The 23,531-nt window shown below is 47.0% G+C and overlaps 1 protein-coding gene across 2 annotated transcripts in view; it reads left to right on the forward strand.

Moving 5' to 3' along the window:
- The window catches only part of SERTAD2 (SERTA domain containing 2), a 105,723-nt gene that overhangs the window by 13,354 nt on the left and 68,838 nt on the right, over positions 1 to 23,531 (forward strand). Inside the window, exon 2 of one of the 2 annotated variants that reach the window (XR_014782678.1) lies at positions 1,258 to 5,664. The exons of the other annotated variant lie outside the window; for it this stretch is intronic. The gene's annotated coding sequence lies outside the window, so the exon portion shown is untranslated. Of the gene's footprint in view, positions 1 to 1,257; positions 5,665 to 23,531 lie in introns of those variants that run through there. 2 annotated transcript variants of the gene reach the window in all.

Consider the following 23,531-nt stretch of genomic DNA (forward strand, 5'->3'; position numbering starts at 1 on the left):
GACCTTTGGTGGAGCAGCCTGAGCTCTTAGCCTCTGAGCCATCTCTCCAGCCCCAAGGCACTTTTGTAGAGACTTAAAACACCCATGAAGAGCTATTTTTTTGCCTGCAGTTTGTTGTCTTGTTTACCTGTCTGATTGAAAAGCCTACCTCCCGTGGTTATGTGCATTGTTTCTGTTGCATGATTTCAAGGTTATACATTTGGGTGAAAATGTGCAGGATATTGTATGGTGCCAGTACTCAGGAAATAGAAGCAAAAGGATCAGGAGTTCAAGGTCACCCTCAGCTACATAGTGAGCTCGAAACTGGCCTGGACTTTGTTGAAACCCTGTCGCAAAACAGGAAACAGGCTGCCATGTGTGTCAGTGGTAGAGCATTTGCCTCACATATGCGAAGTCCCAGGTTGGATCCCCAGTACCACCCACTTCTAGACGAGGAGGAGGGGGCGAGAGGAGAGGGGGCAGGAGGGAGGGAGGGAGGGGGAGGGGGGAGATTACCAAATTGACTCTATATTGGTGCATGCTTATAATCTAGGTTACTTGAAAGGCTAAGATGGGAGGATTGAGTTAAAAAACAAAAAACAAAAAACAAAGAACCCTAGGAAAGACTGCAGATACCCTGTATCAAAATAAATAAACCTTACCAAATTCACGCATTTAATGTGTAATCAATAAAACTGTTTTTAAAGCCGCCCAGGTTGTGAGGTACGTTGTCCTGACCATCTCTGCCGTGGGAATCTTTTGTTTCTTCTTTTTCCAGCAGGATCTCATTGCTTCTCACTCCTTCGGCTAAGATCAAGTGAGGGGCCAGGGTCTTGCTCTGTAGCCCAGGCTAGCCTTGAATTCTACATGTCCTCCTTCCTCAGCCTCCCAAGTGCTGGGCCTTATGTGTGAGCAGCCACACCTTTCTTTGCAGTATGGTTTTTGGAGTGTGTGACTTTTAATTTTTTTCTCTGTCCCTGGTAGTCATGTTTTGTACCTTAGCCACATACATACATTTCTAATAAGAAAGAAAAATAGAGGCATGGAGGAACGAGTGTTGGTTTAAACGTATGTATTAGACCTTGGAGAGCTTTTCTTCATATGTAAGGCTCACTGGAGTGTCTTTAAATAATTTGCACAAGTTTGGGTTTGGAAGAATAGCGTCGTGTGTCCTCCAAGGCATCCCTTCTGTATAGGCTTACTGATTGTGATTCATCTTTGACATGGAGGCAATACTATGATTTTAGTAAGGCTTCTCTGTTCTTTTTCTTTTTATAGTAAGGATTCTGTGGAAGGCTGGAGAGAGATGGTTCAGCAGTTAAGGGCACTGGCTACTGTTCCTGAGGAACTGGGTTTGGTCCCCAATACCCAAATGGAGGCTCACAACCATCTATAACCCCTGTCCTAGAGGATCCGATGGCCCCTTCTGACTTCTGTGGGCACCAAGCATGCATGTGGTGCGCATTCATACACGCAGACAAACCACGTACAAATATAACATAAAGTAAAAAAAAAAAGTGTGTGTTGAGAGAATGGGGGGGCAGGAGGGGGAGTCTGGTGTGTGTATGCCCTTGTGTGCATGGGTGCACATGCCTAGATGTTCAGAGTTCCTATTGCTCTCCTTTTTACCGTAGGTTGGCTAATCAGGCCCCACTCCCTTCAGATCTGCTCATCCACGCCTACAGCCCCCAACACTGGGGTTACTGACAAGCGCCGCCCCGTGCTTGCCTTTTCAGGGTGCTGGGGATTTGAACTCAAGTCTTCATGCTTGCACAGCAACCACTGTGTCCACCTAGCCATCACCCTAGTCCCTGCTTTTGTTATAAAAGGCATAAATAGCTTAATGGGTCTCTTAAATATAGTTTCTCTCCCCTCCCACCTTCCTTTTCATTTCTCTAAATTGAATTTTGCGTGTTGGGCCATAGACTTACTAGATAGATTTGCTTAAAGAAGAAGTAAATCTGTTCCATTCTTCTACTCTATGGTGCCAAGTATGGAGCCAAGGGCCATTCCACTGCTAAGCAAGCTCAGTGCCGAAGGCCTCATGCAATGATTTACTGTTTGGTTTTTTTGTTTTGTTTTGTTTTTAAACTCCTCTTCATTCTGGCCTTAGTTGGAGTGCTTGCAGCCAGAAAACTTTCCTGTCTTTTTGTTTTGTTTTGTTTTGTTTTGTTTTGTTTGAGATAAGGTTTCACTATGGAGCCTTGCCTGTCTTGGATTCTATTTGTAGACCAGGCTGGCCTTGAACTCATAGTAATCCACCTGCCTCTGCCTCCCAAGTGCTGGGATTAAAGGTGCATGCCACCACTACCCAGCCAATGATTTACTGTCAATGCAGCGTTTCTTAAATTACCCAGTGTGTAGCCGGGCATGGTGATACATGCCAACTTTTTTATTTTTTAAATGAGAATGTAGACCAGGCTGGCCTGGAACTCACAGTGTAGATCAGGATGGCCTTTATCTCTTAGAAATCCACCTGCCTGTGTCTCAGGGCCTCCCAAATGCTAGGATTACAGAGTATGCCATCACACCCACAACCGAAAGGATGATTCAGCAAACAGCTCCTTACGTCTCCCTGGAATTGGTGGTGAGGGACCTTCTGCCATGCTGGCTTTCCACCTGGCTCTCTCCCACTTTGTCTGCGTGTCCACGGCTTCCCTGTATTAAGTGACAGTTTAGACATGATGACCCTACAGTCAGTTCCTCAGTGCAGCTCCCAAGAACAAGGATGTTCTCCTGTGTGACCACAGTGCTGCCTGCTTATCCCTGATGAGGAAGCAGAGACAAAGGGATGCTGGGGGTTGGGGTGGCGAGGTGCTTGTTGTCACGCTGCTTGGTGCTGTTAACCACGTCACTTGACACAGCGTCTGACTTTGTATTGAATGTTTGTGTCGCTAAGGTTTTTTTTTTCAAAGATTTATTTTTTATTATTATATATACAGTGTTCTGCCTGTATGTACACCTGTAGTCCAGAAGAGGGCATCAGATCACATTAAAGATGGTTTGCGAGCCACGACGTGGTTGCTGGGACTTGAACTCAGGACTTTTGGAAGAAGAGGCAGGCTCTTAGCCACTGAGCCATCTCTCCAGCCCTGGATAAGCTTTTTGGAAAGAGTTTTTGTTTTTGTTTTCGTTTTTTTTTTTGAAGACAGGGTCTCTGTTCTCCCAGGCTGGCCTCAAAGTTGCCATGGAGTTGAGGATGACCCTGAGCTTCTGGTCCTAGGGTGTGCACCATTGTGCTCAGTTTATTAAAGTGCTGGGAGTTGGGCCTGGGCCTTCACACATGCTAGGGAAGTGCTGAGCTGCATCCTTAGTAAGATGTTCCTGTTTTCTGAGATGGGGTGTTACCATGTGGCTTAGGTTGGCTCCAGCGGCTCTCCTGCCTCAGAGGCTACAGGCCTGCAGTTCCACACTTGGATTTTTTTTTTTTTGGTCTCATGTTGGTCATTTCAGTACTAATAGACATCACTGCTGTGAGTTTTACACTTTGAAACCTTTCACATTGTCCTTCACTATAAATTCTTGGCCTTCCAGCTGCCAGCAGCTCACCTCTTCAGGTACAAAACAAGATGCACTTTGAATATTTATTCTTTTATGACTAGGAAAAAGGCTTGGGTAAGGAATTCTCTGTTCAGTTAGCCGCAGGACTGGAACTGAGTCTTGTATCTGTTATGTCTTTGAAGTCAAAATGAGTCCCCTCTGCAGTGCCTATGGGTGTGAATGCCATGAGTTCTCGGAGCCCTTCGTGCTCCCCACGTGGCTGTGCGGGGTCATAAGTGCACCGTGACTTCCTAAACCGCACACTTAGAAATGGCAGGTGGTGTTCTGGCGTGCTGCAGTGCAGCAGTCCAGCCGTGGGGTGTAGACTAAAATGAGACAGTTGGCCATTCTGAGCATACATATGTGTGTTTCAGATCTCCTATTTCTCCCCATGTACATCTCTAATTGCTTTATGACCAGAGCGTCAAATTGCTAAACATAAAGGAAACAGAAAGCCCAAATAGCCAATTTTAGAATTGTGTGTGTTAGCTGCGTGTGGTGGCGCACGCCTTTAATCCCAGCACTTGGGAGGCAGAGGCAGGTGGATCGCTGTGAGTTCGACGCCAGCTTGGTCTACAAAGTCAGTCTCGGACAGCCACGGCTACACAGAGAAACCCTGACTCAAAAAAACAACAACAACAAAAAAAGCTGGGGATGGTGGTGCACACCTTTAATCCAGCACTTGGGAGGCAGAGACCAGTGGATCACTGTGAGTTCAAGGCCAGCCTGGTGTACAAAGTGAGTCTAGGACAGCCAAGGTTGCACAGAGAAACCCTGTCTCGAAACCCCTCCCCCAAAACAAATGAACAAAACAAAAATAAAAATAATTAGGGGTGTGTGTGTGTATAGGTATGTGTGGAGGCCAGAGCTTGATTCTAGGTGTCTTTCTTCATGATCGCTTTCTCCCTTATTTTCTGTTACACTCTCTCACAGAACGCGGAGCTTATGTGTTGTCTGGGCTGGCTGGTAGCAAGCTTCAAAATCCTTCTGTGCTAGGATTTGAGGCACTGTGCTGGCTTTCTGGGGATCAAATTCAGGTTCTCATGCCAGGGGTAAGCACTTTGCGGAGTCCCCTCCTTTTAAAACCTTAAGTTAGGGAAGGGCAACTATTAGGAATGAGTGAGCGCCTCAGTAGCGTGGTCTGTGCTGTGTTATTCCTCTTACTGCCTGTCGCTGTCAATGGCAAGTTGGCTGCTTTGCTTTATATAGAAATTTGTTTCCTTTAAGCAAAATCTATGAATGGCTAGGACATAGCTCAGAGACAGACTGCTTGCCTAGCATGCAGAAGGCCCCCGAGGTGGAGGTGGGTTTCCTGTCAAAACAAATAGGTAAATAAATACGATAGAGTTCGTGAACTTCCTCTGGCTTCTGGAGAGGAGTCTCCGCTGCAGTCATTGCTTTGCTCATGGCCGTGTCCTTTCCTGTGAGAAGCTGCAAAGCTGGTTACAGCATCCTCTAGGCTAATATACTATGTCTGTGTATTTCTGTTAAGGTCTCGCCTCAGCTTCTGGAGGTCATCTTCAGGAGGAACTCAGGGGTGGTGGCCTTCAAATTCCTCAAGGTGTTTTAGGATGGTGGCCGGCCTTACTTGGTGGAAGTGACCCTGGCAAAGTTGAACTGCTGCCATGTTTTCGATGCTACTGTTGTGTCTAACTGTAAAACGAAGGAAGTGCTAATAACACTTCCTACTTATTTAGCGGGTTTCCCTCCCTGGCATTCAGAGGAGTTGGCCAATATCAGGCAGCACCCCCAGACTGTTTCTGTTTGTAATTCCTGTCATGTAATGCAGTATAAAACTTCCACTTGTTAGCTTCTTTTCTGTACTTGCTGTTCTAACTCTGGTTTCTCAGCTACTGAAAATAAAGCACACCTCAGTTAAGTATTTGACCGAGGTTTTGCTCCATCGGCCATAGAGCCAGACCAGAGCACCGACCCCGCCTCTCCCTGGCTTTGTCCTGTTGGGAACTGTGCTTTCTCTCCTATTCACATGTCCTTAGAGGACAAAAAAGTGCATGCCAAGCCCTGATGCTGTCCCCATGTGTCGTCTGTCAGCATCAGGATCTAGGTGTGCGTCTGAAACAGGCTCAGACCGGACTGTAAGCACGATCTGCCTCGTGTTCCTGATCGCAGTGGTACCCCAGAAGTGGTGGGACACAGCACCCCCCCCCATCCCCCGCACCATTTCCTTTTGCCCTTCTAACCGGTAGCATGGGCCGCTTTATGTCAGGAAATTTCATGAATGGGTGAATGTTCATAAGCCATGTTTTTTTTCCCTTCATAGTAGGAAATGTAACACAATCTCTCCCTCAGAGGATTCGGTTAGAGTGTGTTAGTACTTGAGTGATTGCTTCCTGGGCTGTGCGCAAACGCAGCCCTGACAACAAGTCTTCAAATGAAGTTGTTATAAAACGTGATCACTGGACCAGAACACATGTGCTTTGACGTTTGTTTAATTCTTGTTAGTGAATATGCGTAGGACGTGGAGGAGGGTTCTGTAAAGACCAGAACCTCTGCTTCACCATGTTCTCCCAAGATAAAAGAAAGGATGAATTCCATGTGAGTGACAGTTCGCTCTGCTTCCGAGTAACAAAGGTCAAAGTCGTGTTTTGATCAGTTTCGATTAGCCTTAGTGACACGTAAGGAGTTAAGTGTGGTGCGCACAGCCCGAGAGGTTTTGTTGCTCTAGTGTCCCGAATACGACTCGGTGTCCACGCCTTCATGCCACATAAAGCACCCATACTTGCTCACGCGCAGCCCAGGGAAGGCTGGCCGTTGCCACCTTGGGCTCAGTGGAAATTGGCAGCCTCCCTCCTGTAAACAGCAGCCTGGCCTCACCCCAGGATGTGATAGGACCCACTTGAGAACCACGGAGGGCCTGGCTCTGGTTCACTTCTGGCACACTCAAGCCAATGGGGCGCTGAGCAATTGGCCAGTGTCAGAAATATTGGGGTAGCCTTTTAAAAGTTTTAAAGGTACAGTACTTATCCTTGGATGTTCATACATAGCCCAGACAGCAGCCCAGCTTGGCAAGCTACACAGATGTGGTTATTCTAATTTTAGGAGTGTATCAATGACGGAAACTCAGACCCAGACCCGGGGTGTCTCCCTACTTTCTTTTTTTCTTCTTCTTCCTCCTCCTCCTCTTCCTCTCTCTCTTTCATTTTTTTTTTTGGTGGTTTTTCATGACATAGTTTCTCTATGTAGTCCTAGCTGTCCTGGAACTCACTCTGTAGACCAGGCTGGCCTCACACTCAGAGATCCCTCTGCCTCTGAACGCTGGGATTAAAGAGATTAAAGACGCGCACCACCACCACCTGGCCACTTTCATTCTTTGAATAGGGTCTCCCTCCCTTTGGTGCCAAAGCTGGTCTCAGACTGAGATCCCCCTGCCTCAGTCCTCGGAGGTTGGAATTATAGGAGACTGATAGCACACTTTGCGGGGCTCTTGCTTTTCACTTTTCGAATAACTTCTGTAGTTGTTAACAGTAGTTAATCGTTCTGAGCCGTTGCTTCCACTTAAACTGTTGGAAGATGCTTTATGAGACGCCTTCCCCCATCCCCCACACCGCCCTATGCCCTGTCAAGCCCTCTGTGCATTAAATCATGCACAGTGACGAGACCCACTGCTCCTGAGTCTTCTGAAACATCTAGCGTGAGTCTGGACTCACCAGGTAGTTAGGTCGAGCAACACCATGACCCTGTTGCTCATTTGGCCTCTGGAAAGCTATGAAAAATTGAGAAGATGAACTTAATTTCTTGTGTTGCCAACTGGAGGAGACAAAACTACGGTTTAGAAATCCGCATTTCACTTTCAGCATTGAAGGGCCATTATTTAAGATCAAACTTGTTTGGGCTGGGGGTGATAGTTCCGGTCACTAGGGGCAGACCTGAGCTCAGAGCCTCCAGAACCCACGTTTCTTTTTCTTTCTTTTTAAAAAAGTAATTAATTTGTCATTTGTGTGTATGTGTATATACACGCTTTTATGTGCACCATGTGCATGACCCACAGAGGTCAGAAGGGGTGAGCTGCCTGATGTGGGCACTTCAAACTGAACCCTCTGGAAGAGTGGTAAGGGCGCCTACCCGTCCAGCCATCTCTCTGGGCCCCCAGAACCCACATTTCCGAACCGCTGGCATGTGGTGCTTGCAGTCACAGCGCCAGGGAAGGGGAGATAGGTGGGTCCCTGGGGCGAACAAGCGCCCAGTGTAGCCTTCCTGATGAGCTCCAGGCTAGTAAGAGATCCTGGCTCAGAAAAGCAAAATGAAAAAACAAAAAGAGTAAACAGAGCAAGTGTTTTGAAAGGTGTTGATTAACCACAGTAAACTGTGCAGATCTCAACAAGAAAGGCAGGACCTCCGGCTTACTTGATTTCAAAGCATATGTTTAGGGAATATAAATTAATGTTGATTTTCACTTATCCCTAACAAGATGTTTTAAATCCTACCCATTAAAAATGCAAATACGGGCCTCTGTTGTTAACGAGTGTTTTCCTAGCGTACACTAAGCCCTGGGCTCCATCCGCAGTGCCGCACAGAACAGGATATAGTGGCACTTGCCTGTAATCACGGCACTAGGGAGGCAGAAGAAAGAGGTGTATAGTGAGTTTCAGGCCAACCTTGGCTACCGGAGACCCTTTCTTAAAAAATAAGAAAAAATGCAAACATTATTAAAAATCAACTTTCACATGCAGTGGGTACTCAAAAATGCATTTTAAAAAAGCTATCCTGCTTATAATGTATTAGCGATCGCAACTAGAGACTATACAATAACTGACAGTGTATTCAAGGAACAAAAGCGAATTTGGGAGTAAAAGAAACATATCTTACTAAATAGCTTTACCAGAACCATTTTATTTTATTTAACTGGGGGGAAAAGTTGTGCTCTGAAAGAGGATACTGCCAGTTTTTAAATCCATAGCGGGCTGAAAGAACAGCGGCGAAGTGCATAAATCCGGCCCAGACAAAGAACACAAGTCACTGCTCACCATCTCTCACTTCTTTCTCTGAGTGACAAAGAAAAGGAGCAAGTAACAGCTGCCAGCCAAAGACTCATTTCTGCAGAGAGCGTGCCCTGGTGTGCTGCTGCTACTGCTGCTGCTGCGTGCTGGGCGGCCTGCGTAGTGCGGGTGGGGCGGGGCCTGAGTTGCTGTGAAGGGCGTGGCCACGCAGCTAGGAGCAGCCGGTGCCCTGTGGAAAGCACCCGATCCTACTGTTGCAAAGCAGTGGACATTTTCAGCTCTGCATGTGATTGTTAGAATTGTAAACAAATAATAGTTCCGGGCAGAGGCCAATTTAGACAACTGCAGCCGGTCGAGAGCCAAACCGTGCTTCCACTGTAATGGTTAAAGCAAATGATCTTGCTGTCTGTTCCACAGTGGAACACAGAGACTTTTAGTTTTAATCATTTATTAAGATATTATCTTAAGCCAGGCGTGGTGGCGCACGCCTTTAATCCCAGCACTCGGGAGGCAGAGGCAGGTGTATCGCTGTAAATTCGAGGTCAGCCTGTCTCCAAAAAAAAAAAAAAAAAAAAAAGCTATTATCTTAAAATAAAATAAAACAGTTTGTTGAAATATTACTATTGAGAACAATGTTACAAGTAATACTATGAGATTTTAATGGATTTGCATTATTTTCTCCTTGAAAGAATATGTGCTTACCTTGTGTGCAGAGGTCAGGGGACAGCTTTCAGGAGCTCAGGCTCTCCTGCTACTGTACTCTGGTTGTCGCGCCTGCGCAGCAGGTGCCCTTAGCCACTGAGCTGTCCCTCCAGGCCTCCGCACCGCAGTGCTGCAGTTTGTAGGTGCGCTTTCTCCTGTACAGCACTCCAGCAACAGCTGCTTTATGAAGCATCACCTTCTGGCTTCTGAAATGAGATCCTAGGGTTCTAGATTTACGACTTGCCCAGAGCCATCCGCTCAGTATTCCCTCTGCTGTGCTAAGAACCACACCTGGATGACCCGGGTCCCTGTGCGCCCTGCCCCACCCCCCCTCATGCTGCTCACAGAGAGAACAAGCCTATAAAGTGGCAACTTCTTGGTTAAACTTTGACTATAATAATGGAATAAAAAGAGGGGCCTATGTGCCGCTTCTTAGAGTAAATAGTAGGGACCATTAAAGGTTTTTATGTTGGCCAGGCAGTGGTGACCTTTAATCCCAGCACTTGGGAGGCAGAGGCAGGTGGATCTCTGAGTTTGAGGCCAGCCTGGTCTACAGAGTGAGTTCCAGGACAGTCAGTGTTACATAGAAACCTTGTCTCAAAAAATTAGAAGGGGGCTGGAGAGATGGCTCAGTAGTTAAGAGTGCCACTTGTTCTTCCAAAGGTCTTGAGTTCAATCCCTAGCAACCATGTGGTGGCTCACACCATCTATAATGAGATTTGGTGCCCTCTTCTGGCCTGCATGTGTACATGCAGGCAGAGCACTGTATACATAATAAAAAAATCTTTTTTTTTTTTAATTAAAAGAAAATAAACGTTTTTAGTGTTTATTTTTGGTGCTAGCGGCAGAACCTAGGGCCTCCTGGGCAAGTACTATACTACTGTTACTACTGTTCTACACTCAGGACTGTTCTGTTTTGTTTTGTTTTTACATTTATGTTCATTTTATGTATGAGTGTTTTGCCTACATGTATGTCTGTGCACCACATGCATGCCTGGGACTTGCAGGGCCAGAAGAGGTTGTAGAAACCCCTGGAACTGAAGTTACAAAAACAGTTGTGAGTTACCATATGCTTGTTGGGAACCAAGCTCTAGTCTTATGCAAACACAGTAAGTATGCTTAACCACTGAGTCATCTCTTTAGTGCTGATTTATTTTTGTGTGTGTGTGTGTGTGTGTGTATTGTGTGTGTGTGTGTGTGTGTGTGTGTGTGTGTGTGTGTGTGTGTGTGTGTAGAGAGAGAGAGACAAGAGACAAACAGACAGATACTACAGTTAAACGCATGGGCTATGGTGGGCCCATCCCCTCAGACCAGGCTGCGTGTGGAGGCTGTTTGTCATGGGAGCTGATTTCACGTGAGCTTGCAGGAGGAGTTCCTGGGAACCGTGTGCAGCCTGCTGTGTGGAGTTTAGGGTGTTGTGGGGAAACGGCCCTCATGCTGGTGTCCTCAGAAGACACATAGGAAGCAGCCCTTTCTTGCTTAGTGTTGTGGTCTAATTCTGGAGCCCGGGATACTGAGGCAGGAGGATCATGAGTTTGAGGTCATGCTCTGCATGGCGTAAGCACTTGACAAAAGTGCTTTGGGGTTTGCTTAAAAAACAGAAAACAGGAGCCAGGCCCACACTTTTAATCCCAGCACTCAGGAGGCCCGAGGCAGGGGGGATCACTGTGAGTTTGAGGCCAGCCTGATCTACAAAGTGAGTGCAGGACAGCCAAGGCTACACAGAGAAACCACCTGGTAAGTTCCAGGCTAGCGACTGCTGGCATTGATCCTGCGCCTGAACCTGCCCTTGAACCTCTGATCTTGCCTCTCCCTCCTGAGAGCTCTGTGCCAAGCACGTGCCACCAGTCCCAGCTTTCGCTATTTTAAGTGAGACATTGAAGAAGATATTTGAACCCACATAATAAGCAGCTTGTATTCAGAATATTTAAAGAACTACTGATGGGCGTGTCTGCACCATGGATGGATAAAGGTCAGCGTACTCTCCTCGATATGACCCTTAAGCTACAGTTTCCCTCTGATCTCATTTCATATTTTAAATCTATTACTGAGGACCCCAAAGAATTTAAATGTCAAGTATATGTGTTACCTACCATTTTAACAAATAAAAAAGTTAAATATTTTCTATTAAAAAATTATGGGTTTACTCAGCAAGGCAGAGGCAGGTGGATCTCTGTGAGTTTGAGGCCAGCCTGGTCTACACAGTAAGTTCCAAGACAGCCAAGGCTACACAGAGAAGCCCTGTCTGGAAAAACCAAAAACAAATGAACAAACTAACAAAAGACAAACAAACAAAACAACTTATGAGCCCAGGAATATAGCTTAGCAGAGAAGTTTGCCCAGCATGTTCAAGGCTCTGGTCTTGATGCCTTTTGTGGAAAAAGCAAACAAAACACCACCACCAAGAAAATAAGACGTTGACTCAGGAAGCAGGGGCAGGCGGATCTCTGTGAGTTCGAGGCCAGCCTGGTCTACAAAGTGAGTCCAGGACAGCCAGGGCTATTATGCAGAGAAACCTTGTCTTTAAAAACAAAAATAAAAAGAAAATAAGCTGTTGCAATAAACATGTTCTTTTGGTACTTAGGATCCAGCCCAGGACTCTGAGTATATTCCAAGACAAAAATATTAAGGGGTAAAAATCTATATTTATTTATATATTATTTATTTATTTATTTATTTATTTATTTATTTTTTGTGATAGGACCACCATGGCTAGCCTGGAGCTTGCTATGTTGACCAGGCCGGCCTTGGGCTCACAGAGATTCAGCGGCTGTTTCTGCCTCTGAGTGCTGGGGCTACAGGTGTGCGCTACCACTGTGGCCATGAGGGTCATACTGTTTGACTGGGGCAGATCTGTCCAACGCCTCCTTCATAGAGGACAGCTGGGAAATCATGCCTGCTTTTCTATTCAGGCAGTTCTTTGGGTTGAAGTATATAATGAAATGTGATTTTACACAGATGCATAGTTGGGATAAGGAGGGGTATTTAACCCTTTCAGGTAATTATGGATGTTCTTTTTATTTTATGTGCATTAGTGTGAGGGTATCTGATCCCCTGGAACTGGAGTTACAGACAGTTGTGAGCTGCCGTGTGGGTGCTGGGAATTGTGGGAATTGAACTTGGGTCCTTTGGAAGATCAGACAGTGTTTTTTTTTTCTGTATACATTTATATTATTATACATATATAAAATAAGCTACATATAGCAAGAAGAACCACGAAACAATCAGGAATTATATTAATATTACATTCATAGTGTTTTGGTATTTGTATTTGGCAACCTTGGAGAAAACATATTTCCTATCTTGGTGAGTCTAAAATTCAGAATGTCAGACAGTGCTCTAAACCACTGAGTCATCTCTCCAGCCCCCTGGATTTTTTTTATACTTAGGTAAACCGTGAAAGGTTGGTACAATGTAGACCTGAACCCAGGTCCCTGAACTCTTAGTTATTTGCTACATTAAGTGTGGCTTCCCTTGAGTATTGAATAGGCTTTTACTTATACAGGACTAGGGAAAATCATCCATTGATAATTTGGAAAATAATGATTTACTGAGTTATGCTGAATTTCCCATACTGACATTTTTTTTTCATTGCACAGCATTAAAATATCACATTGTTAACTTTACCACTGAACTCAGCAGAAAAGCACTGAGGTGTCATGCTCAGGGTAGCAAACACCAATTGTCACAAACTCTCATTTGCACTTGCAGGCCTGAAATTTATTGCTGCTATCCAAACTATCTGCTTTCCTTTCAAGTCTGAATAACCATAGTGTGTGTGACTGCCATGCTGGTGAGCAGAAATAGCCCATGCTTGATACAAGGGGCACCATCTGCTCAGAGGCAGACGAGGACCTTGTTCAGGTGCCATGTGTGGTCTCCTGTCCGAAGGACCCTGGCGTTTGAAGTCACAGTCCTCCCCTGTCCGGATAGCCATTCTGGCCTCCGAGTTAGGTGCAGGACTCCCTCTGCCCAGCAGGGCCTCCTGCTCTCTGCCTGGCTCCATCTTTAGACACAGATGCCCCTAACCACATTTGATATATGGCCCTTGACACAGCTCCCTGCCAGCTCTCCCCTCCCTGCGCCTATAGGATAATTAGGTACTGTGTTCCCGTTCATATGATAGGAGCATGCTGCCAAACGCAAAGCAAGCATCCTTAAAGTGCCTGGTTTCAACCAGTTATGAATGCCTATCCTGGAAGGCCCCGCCCACTCCCCAAGGGCTGTAGCCTTTGTTCTCCCTGGGGAAAGTTGAACTAGCTCCTGAAGTGGTTCATGGAGTTTTTGATCACAGCCTTCCAAGCTCTGTGCTTCGACTTCTGCTTCCACTACTGCCTTTGTGGGCTGATGGCCAACAGCCCTCAGGGAAGAGGAGAGCCACATTCTCCTGTTCCCCACGCAGAATAGTTAAGACTTGTGCTTGAAGGGAGGATTAGTAAAATGGTACTTGTCCTTCGTTACCTGGGCATCTGAAGTGTCACTGATGTAGACACGGGGCCGTACCACTGTGGTTCTCCCGGCCTTTGCCTATGTGAAGGCTACAGCCCTTTTACCTGTCCAAACACACCAGAATTACAATAGTCTTGACTGCATCACTTGACAGTGTCTAGGAACTACTGCATCACTTGACAGTGTCTAGGAACTACCAGGGCCCTGTTTCACCCTCAGGACGCTGCTTTGGGAACTCCTGCCCTGGAGCTTGCGCAGCTCCTGTGCCTGGGATCCCTGTGGACGGGTGGGGCATGCAGGGTTGGATACATGGCTGGAGGGCACTTGTTAGGGTTCTGCTGGTGCTGTGTGTCTTCTCATGAAAGAAACATGTTCTGGAATCGGCAAACTATAAAAGAACCTTATTTTTTAACTTTCTCGCTCTGGTGTCGAGGACTCTTGGTACTTTGGTGAAGACTACCCGTATAAATTGAACCAGTGAGCTCCCCACAAGGCAAAGCCTAGCACCCTTGCCTGGTGTGCAGCTCCAATGGGATAATTATTTTAGTACATACACTCTTGCACCCAAACCTTGAGCCAAAGAGGAGAGAACGTCCATTGCTCTTCTTCTTCGTCTTCTTCTTCTTTTTTTTTTTTCTTTTCCTTCCTTTAAAAAAATTTTTTTTTTGTTTGCTTGCTTGTTTGGTTTTTCAAGGTAGGGTTTCTCGGTGTAGCCCTAGCTGTTCTGGAACTCTGTAGACCAGGCTGTCCTCAAACTCACAGAGATCTGCCTACCTCTGCCTCCCAGAGTGCTGGGATTAAAGGAGTGTGCCCCTTGGTGGCCGCCACCGCCGCCGCCGCCGCCGCCACCACCGCTGCCACCCAGCTGACAGGCTATTCTAGTTGGGAGCTGGGTACATACTGAAGACCATGGCTGGCAGCTTAGAGCTTCAATGTCGTCATTGTGGGCTTTTTTGGTTTTGTTTTACTGTATAGCACAAGCTGACCTTGAACTCCTGGCAGTCCACTTGCCTCAGCCTCCTAATGCTGGTATTACAGGTCTAAGCCTCCATACTCATTTTTGTTTTAAAACTTAAGAATTGCTTTTGTTAGGGGCCAGGGAGCTGTTCCACAGGAAAGCGCTTGGTGTGTAAGCAGGAGGACCCGAGTTCAGATCCCCAGTGTCTGCAACAAGCCAGACATGGCAGTGCATAGTTGGAATATTTGAAATTCTAGCCCCAGGGAGGCTGAGCCGGGTGGGTCCCTGGGTTTACCCTCCAGCCATTCTAGCCAGGTCAGTGAGCTTCAGATTTAGTGAGACCCTGACTCAAACACTAGGGTGGAGGGTGCTTTCCTTTATGAAAACATCTAAATGGGACGTTCCACAAATAAGGAAGACTTGAGGCTAGTTCAGGCCCTCTGTCTCACTACCAGGATCCAGATTCAGTGAGGGTTTTTCCTTATCAGCCCCAGCCATGATATTATTTATAAGCATATGGTCCTAGTTGGAGTGTTTCACAAGTTAAATAGAACAGAAGTCAAAATGAATCTGCTAACTGTGCTTTTCCTAAGGCCGTACAAATAGGGCAATCTCTAATTATAAGCAGCCCCTCCCTGCGAACGGCTGTGGCTCCAGCTCCAGTTTCCCCTCCTACCCAGGCCCTGGGCTGCAGCTGCAGAAGCCACTGTGGTGCTCAGGGAGAACTGGGGCGGCTGCGGAGGACGGGAGGCAGCTTTGGTGAAACAGTTACCAGGGGCGTGGACCCAGGAGAGGACTGTGGGTGCTAACACTGCATTCCTGCCCTCTTGCTCAGTACGAAGAGTGCGTTCTGTTTCCTAATCTACCCTTGTTACATGCTACTAAACTGAATGACCAGTTTGGAGCAACATGAGTCTTTGCTTTTTTGTTGTTTGGTTTTGTTTTTATTTTCGGAGGCAACGTCTTGCTATGCTGCCTGGGTTGGCCCCTTAACTCCAAGCAAGTCCTGCCTCAGTTTCCTCGGTGCTGAAATGATAAACATTTCTCTCTGTGCCCAGCCTAAGAGGTTATATTATGTAACTTGAGACAGGAAGTTGGGATATACCACTTGCCAGCCCTGTGATCTTTGGACAGGTTGCTTCTGTCAGAATCACTGTTCAGTTTCTATCATCCTATACCGAGGACGTAGTAAAATCTCAGGAGATGATAAATAACTCTTAGGATATTGCAAACCAAAAGAAACACTTATTAATGATCTGTACCAGGTAGATTATTCGTAGATGATGCTCTGTTCCAGGTGTCTCACTGAGTCTGTTCCCTGGAGCGCCTGGCACAAAGAAGAAAGTGGGAAGCATTTAGCGTGTAGTCCCTAGGGGAAAGGGCTGCTTTCGATGGGGAGCTCTGTCCGCTAGAGCATCATATGGGACTGGGGACCGGGCAGCAGGACATTGTAAAGGCGGGAGCAGACGTTCTGCCTGCACTGAGCCCTTTGCTCATCGGTGCCAGGCTTGGAACTATTACTGGACACTGTGTCTGCACCATGGACTGCACATTTAATCAGCCAGAGAATTTAAAATTAAAGCATCACCATGTTTGGGTCCTTCTGATCTCAGTCTGAATCACTTCCTCCTCCGAGTCATCCTCCTCTTCCTCCCCCACGGAGCGTCCCATAGCCGACTCGGCCTTGAACTCAATGTGTAGCCAAATCGGCCTGAAACTTGATCCTCCTGCCGCCATTTTCCAGGTGAGTTCCTCTTGGGGAGGTCCAGCAGCAGTGGCACTGTAAATCAGACATGGCTGGGAAGCTTCTGCAGTGTGTGCGGGGTAGAGTAAGGGTACTTGGAAAGGGCAGCCTAGAACCTACCCCTTTTTGACGTCTACACAAATAGAACCCCACCATCCCCAGCCCACCCCAACCCTTGTGTGTGGTCTGCCTTCGGCACAACCTTGGCTACAAGATGTCCGAGGTACTGTGTGTGCCAAGTAGAGGTTTTATCTTTAGAGTGCCGGTGCAGGACGTGCACTCGGTGCCAGCAGGGAAGGCCTTTTGAAGCACGTCCCTGCTGACCTGGATTTTAAGGAAAGTAGTTTCTTGGAGTTGGTGCTGTGTACCTGTCATTTCAGCCCTGGAAAGCCTAGGGCAGGAAGGAGGTCAGCCTGGGCCACATAAGACCTTGTCTTAAAACACAAAAGCAAAACAGAGGGCCCAGGGCAGTGGTATATGGCTTTAGTTTCTGCATTCTGGCAGTAGAGACAAGTGGATCTCCATGAGTTCAAGGCCAGCTTGGTCTACATAGTGAGTTCAAGAATAGCCGGGACTACATAGCGAGAGAGACCATGTCTCTAAACAAACAACGTCTAGGCTTACACAGATGAGAAGGGAGAGGGGGTAATGTGGCAGAGAAAGCCTTGGCGACTACACCTGAGGCGATACAGGGAAGTGGTTCTGGGTGGTGTTAAGGGAAGAGACCTACACTTAAAGGGGGTTAAAACAAAACAAAACAGGTGAACCAGGTAAAGAGAGCCTTGAGGCTGATGGTAAGGGATGTGACAGGTCGGCACAGGCACAGAAGAAGAGGACGGTGAGTGGAGCCAGAGTTCCTGTAGATGGAGGACCGGAAGCAGGCAGGCTTCCACGGACATGTCTTTCCTGAAGAGAAGAGCCTGTGTGAAAGTGGGGTGAAATGGAGTGTCTGAGCCATGGTGTGTGGTGGGCCTCAACGTGGCGGTGAAAGTGGGATGGGACGGAGTGTGGAGACCTCGGACAGTGGCAGTGAAGGTGGGATGGGACAGCTGCCAGCAGTGGCCATTGGGTTGATGACTGGATGAGAATAGGCGTTGGAGCATAGCACAGAGAGCCCATTAGTCTATTCCATCCACCCCTGCACAATGTCACCATGTTATTGTGCAAGATCTGTGCTGGCCGGATTCAGTCAGCATTTTGGGGGGGGGGGGCGCGGAGAGAGAGGGGGGAATGTGAGGGTACCAAAGTTAGATTTTTTTTTTTTGAAAACTATCAATTGAGCCTAGAAAATTGAAAAAGCCATTCAAGATTACGTGTTGTCATTGCAGTCGGCTTGTAACTCCTGATTCTTTCTAGATTCTTTCTAGACACCTGCTCTAGAAGATTGTCTGCATTTGATTCTCGTTCTCTCATTGTCAGATGTTGTTTGTGTTACAGCCCAGATGAAAGGAACTATTAGGGACTATGGACACGATGCTTGTGGGAGCAGAGAAGGCTTTATTTATCAGTGGGAGCTTTGTCGTGAGCCTGTGCACACAGCAGCACTACCGGCATCTCTAGAGAGGCAGGATGGCGTGTGGGTGTTCATTGCCTGGCTGGCCCTGGGCCCCGGTCATGGGGAGGCGCACCGATTTCTGACTCCCATTCAGTATAAACTCGGCACTGATTAGTCAGGACGGTCCAGGAGAGGCAGACCTTTACCTCGGAGTCTGTAAACGGTGAGATAGGGGTGGGAAGGTGGCTTTCCCTAGGAAGCCGTCTCTGCTTCAGAGAAGCTGTAAAGTCTGCACAGTGACATTAAGAGACAGTAGCACAAAAAAACAAAACAAAAACAAAACAGTAGCACATTAAAGAAGTTGCCCGATCACAGTCATTTAATCACTATATCTTTGCAGTTTGTCTCCTTTTAATACAGGTGGGGTTTGTTGTTGTTTTTGTTTGTTTTTCGAGACAGGGTTTCTCTGTGTAGCCCTGGCTGTCCTAGAACGCACACTGTAGACCATGCTGGCCTCAAACTCACAGCAATCCACCTGCCTCTGCCTCCCGAGTGCTGGGATTACAGGCGTGCGCCACCACGCCCAGTTGATCTTTATTATGTTTATAAAACCATGTACCTTATCTTCCCTCTTCTCTGATGTTTCTAGGTTTATATCATTATTTTATTAAAGCTCTAAATATGTATAAAACTGAAAGTTTTCTTTTTTTCATACCATGTCATGTTGGCTCAGTCATATTTTACACATTTAGCATGTTTTGAAATTTCTGAAGTTTGATGTGGTAGCTTATGTTTGTAATTCCAGGTCAAGGCAGAAGAATTACCGTGAATTCGAGGTCAGGGTGGGCCACAGAGTGAGACCTTGTGTCTAGGCAGAAAAGGAGGGAAGGATGAACCAGCCCAGTTTTATTTCAGCTGACATACAAACATACATACATACATACATACATACATACGTACGTACGTACATACATTTGAAAATGAAAGTACAGTCTTTTCCATAAGCCTATGTGACATCTCATTATTGCATTGTATTGTATAATCGGCTCCTATATTCCCCTCAGCACCCACTTGTCAGCACTGTCTGATTTAGGGCTGTGGACCTGTCCTCTTACTCCCTACAGGAACTAAAGGTGCGTCCTGCTTAGAAGATGTTCAACAAATACGTGTTTGGCCAAGCATGATGAACCTGTCCCCTTGTGGCATCTGGGTGCGTGTACTCGGTGGGCGCTTACGCCGTGACAGCCATGCTGTCCTCTGGCAAATCATCCCCAGCCTCATTATGGAGTTCTTAGAGTTGCCCGCTTAGCTGCGTTCGGGAGCCTTGTCTTACAGAGAAGTTTTTGTTTTTGAGGAAGCCTAGGACCTCCTCAAAGGCCTGAGAGGCCAGGCCAGGGAAGACCTGGCCAACCCTGTTGCCTTTATCCCTGTGGCTGAACTGGGAGGAAACCCCACTCCTGGAGCTATGATGTCATCACGAGAGACTTGATGCTGTCCTTCTAAGCCTAGTGTCTTCCTGCAACTCTGGCTGCATCGTGGGAGAGAGAGAATGCTGTCAGGTTGCCATGCTGGCTCCTCCGGATTTTGTACTCACTCCTTGAAAGCCCACTTTACAGTAGTATTCTTCAAAGGGAAAAATTATGTCTGTAGTCATCCTCTGTTATCTGAAGAGTAAGAGATTTAATTAGAATTCCTCTCCCCCTCCCTGACTAATCTGAAGTCCTGTGTTATGGCGATCATTGTTTGGGTTTGATGTTAACATCTGAGTGTTGTTTATTATAATACTTACTTATTTCCACATCGGTATGTCCTCATTACATGTAGTTGTTGAGTAAGACCGGCCCCTGTAGGCGCATGCATTGGAATGCGTGGTCCCCAGTTAGTGGAAGTGTTGGAGGAAGTGTGTCACTGGGAGTGGGCTTTGAAATTTGAAAAGCTCATGCCAGGTCTAGCATCAGTCTCCATCCTCCGTCCTCCCCCGCTCCTTTCCCCTCTCCCATCTCCTACCCCCCCCCCCCGTAGGTCAGGATGTGAAGCTCTCAGCCGCTGCTCCAGCACCATGCCTGTCTCTGTCCCGCCATGATGACTGTGGACTGACCCATTAAAACTGGAAGCTAGCCCCCAGTTAAATGTGTCATTTCATAAGGGTTGCCTTTGTCTGGTGTCGCCTCACAGCAATAGAACAGTAACGAAAACATTACAAAAGGCTACAAGTGCAGACAAGAGTTTGCTAAAAAATAAAATAAAAAAACTGGGCTGGAAAGATGGCTCAGCAGTTAAGAGCACTAGCCTCTCTTCCAGAGGTCCTGAGTTCAGTTCTCAGCAACCACATTGATGGTTCACAACCATCTGTAATGGGATCTGATGCCCTATTCTGGTATTTGTGAAGACAGAGCACTTATGTATATAAAATACATACATAAAGAGACTTGATACCCTATGAGCATATACAAGGGGAAGAGGTTCCCCTCAGTCTAGTTATAAGGGAGGGGAGTAAGGGGAAAATGGGAGGGAGGGAGGAATGGGAGGATACAAGGGATGGGCTAACAATTGAGATGTAATATGACAAAATTAATAAAATATATTTTAAAAAGAAATATTTTTCCCTTGGGTTTTCTTTTTTAATTTATTTATTGTGTATACAGTGATCTGTACTGCGTGCACACCTGCAGGCCAGAAGAGGGCACCAGATCTCATGATAGATGGTTGTGAGCCACCATGTGGTTGCTGGGAATTGAACTTGGGACCTTTGCAAGAGCAGACAGTGCTCTTAACCTCTGAGCCATCTCTGCAGCCCCTTTTCTTAGTTTTTCATGACAGGGTTTCTCTGTGTAGCTTTGACTGTGTTGGAATTGCTAGGTAAACCAGGCTGGCCTCAAACTCACTAGAATCCGCCTGCCTCTGCCTCCACAAGTGCTGGGATTAAAGGTGTGCGCTGCCACACCCAGCAATAAATAAATTTTACAAAACAAAACAAACAACAACAAAAACCCACAAAAACCAACCAAACAAAACCCTACGCTTTACTTTGCTACTTAATATTAATTAATTTTAACATCTGAATAAATGTTTCTCGTGTTTATTTAATAAGCATCGTCATAAGGTTAGGTACCAACTCCAACTATACATACTGTATCTTAATGTTATTCCACTGTATGAATTACAAGTATTGTTTTTGACTGCTTTAAAACATAATGGGAGGAAAAAGGAAGTAGAATTTATGTCCCCTGCTGACAGTCACCATTGGGCATTTATTACTAACACCTTCCTCAGGACCTACACAGGCTTGTACCCAAACTCCATTTTGGATTGTCTGAGGCAGAAAAAAAAAATCCAGGCTTGGGGAGAGTTTGGAGGTGGTTTCCTCTGTGGATGGCAGGCGCTGCCCTTCACCCTGTTGTTGAAGTCCTGCTGCTGAAGGCAAAGCTGGCTGTGGGCTGTGGCTGTGCTGTGGGTGGCACTTGGTTCTAGATGCCTTGCTCTCCATGTGCCAAATTGGTCTCCTGACCCACGACCTTGTATGTAGTTCAGCGTTTCCTCTTCCCTCCACCCGTTTCCTGCCTTCACTTTTGATCATTGGGGCTCCCCCCCCCACTTGAATCCCAGGGCAGTTGTGTGGTAGCCAAAGGTTCAGTTAGAAGACCCCTCTCTGCTCGCCTGAAATCCGTTTTGGAAAGGTACATTTAAGGCGTCTGCGCTCCATAACTGTGACGTGACGCCACCAGGCAGTGTAAACTTGTCTTTCTGTTTTGCACAGCAGATGTTAGAGGATGAACCAGTTTTTTCTTCATTAATCCTGGCATCAGCTTTGCCCCTAAAGATCGTTTCCTCCTCTTACCTGATATATACAGTCCCACCATCGTGCCCAGCCCCGCCCTCTACCCCCGCCCCCCAGCTGGAGCTCTGAGTTTCTGTTTACTTTGAAGAGGTCTTTGACAAGTGTGGCTTGTCACTTTAAGCTCAGACTCTCTTCAATGGGCCTCATTGTGCTACGCACAAACCTGCTTCCGAGGCTTGGTTTTTTCCTTTCCTGTGGAACCCAATACCGCCTGTCTCCTGGAGCACTAGCTGTTAGCACGGACAGAACCCAGCAGAGTGGTCGGGTGCAGCCTGAGCTCACAGTTGGCTAGCTTTCCTGTAGACCATTGAGAATCACTTGGAAAACACAATTTCAGAAGTCCTAGTTACCATTTCAATTAAAATTATAAATTACCTGAGGGGGTCTTAATAATAGTTCTGAAGGACACATAGCTATAAATAACTTTGCTGAAGGGATAATACTTAGAAAACCATGCATTCTCAGATGAGACCCTGCACACACAACAAATGCTCTGTAGATAAATGCAGATCCATTAAAAACAGCAGTGGAATTCTTTTAAAGGTTATTTTGTGAGCCAGGCATGGTGGCGCACGCCTTTAATCCCAGCACTTGCGAGGCAGAGGCAGGCAGATCGCTGTGAGTTCAAGGCCAGCCTGGTTTACAAAGTGAGTGCAGGACAGCCAAGATAACGCAGAGAAACCCTGTCTCGAAAAACCAGACCAAAACGGGGGGGGGGGGGGGGGGGGGGGAAGCTAGGCCAATGACGGAACCTTTTGCTGCTAGGAGAGGAGGCAGGGAAAGGAAAGTGCATTCTGCCTTGGACCCATTGAACTTAAAATACCAATAAGATGTCTCAAAGGAGAGGTAGAGTCAGACAGAAGGATTTGCAATTCCGACTCTCATTAAAGATGTAGATGGAGAAACTCTTAGGGCCCATCAGCACAGATCCACAGCTGACAGTCTGGGAGTTACACAGGATGCAGAAGGCAGCCTGAGGACCTTCTGAGGGAGCCCAGCCCCCGAGAGACTGAGAAGCAGCAAACTTAATGTAGTCCACCTAAGAATTTTGGCTGGGTATAGTAGTTCATGCCTGCAATCCCACGGTTCAGGAGGCTACGCAGGAAGATTGAAAGATTGGGACCAGCCTGGTCCTTGGAGAGATACCCTGTCTCAAAAGCAAGCACCACTCTGCCACCCCAGACACTCCGCTCCCCAAAATCTAAAGCCAGCAAACAGTACACCCAAGCAAACCCCTCTCAAACAAGAGGTGAAGGAAATAAAAGGCCCCGGGCTTTGTGAAGGATGGGCCGGAGTGTGGAGGAGGTGATTACCGGGTCAGGGCGGAAGTTAAGATGTGATGGCTTCTGTTTCCTTTGTTGAATCAGAGGGGGGGAAATTAAAGTTATGGGGGTGGGTGGGGAGGACAGGGGAGGGAGGGCTGTCTGGGCCTGCGCGTCACTACAAACAGTGGCTTTTATAGGACAGCTTTGTGGAGTCGGTTCTCCTCCTACTTTATGTGACCCCTGGGGACCCAGCTCAGGTCCCTGCCACCTAACCTTGAGCTCAGGCCTCAGCCGCAGACTTCTGCTTCACACCCATGTTGCTCTCTAGGGTTCAAATCCCGCTGTGTCCACAGATCCCTGAGATCCCCGGCTGTGACAGTGCGTGCTCTCTCGCTCTCTCTCTCTCTCTCTCTCTCTCTCTCTCTCTCTCTCTCTCTCTCTCTCTCTCTCTCTCCTCCCATCTCCCCTCTCCCCTCTCCCTCTCCCCTCTCCCCTCTCCCCTCTCTCCTCTCCCCTCCACAGCCATTGCAAACATCCTCTTCCCCAGACCCTGGCCTTTATTTACAACAAAAATAAAGCAAGCAAGACCAGGGCATCAGGTGA

The sequence above is a fragment of the Acomys minous genome (assembly GCF_964271855.1).
Source record: "Acomys minous genome assembly, chromosome: 10".
NCBI lineage: Eukaryota > Metazoa > Chordata > Mammalia > Rodentia > Muridae > Acomys > Acomys minous.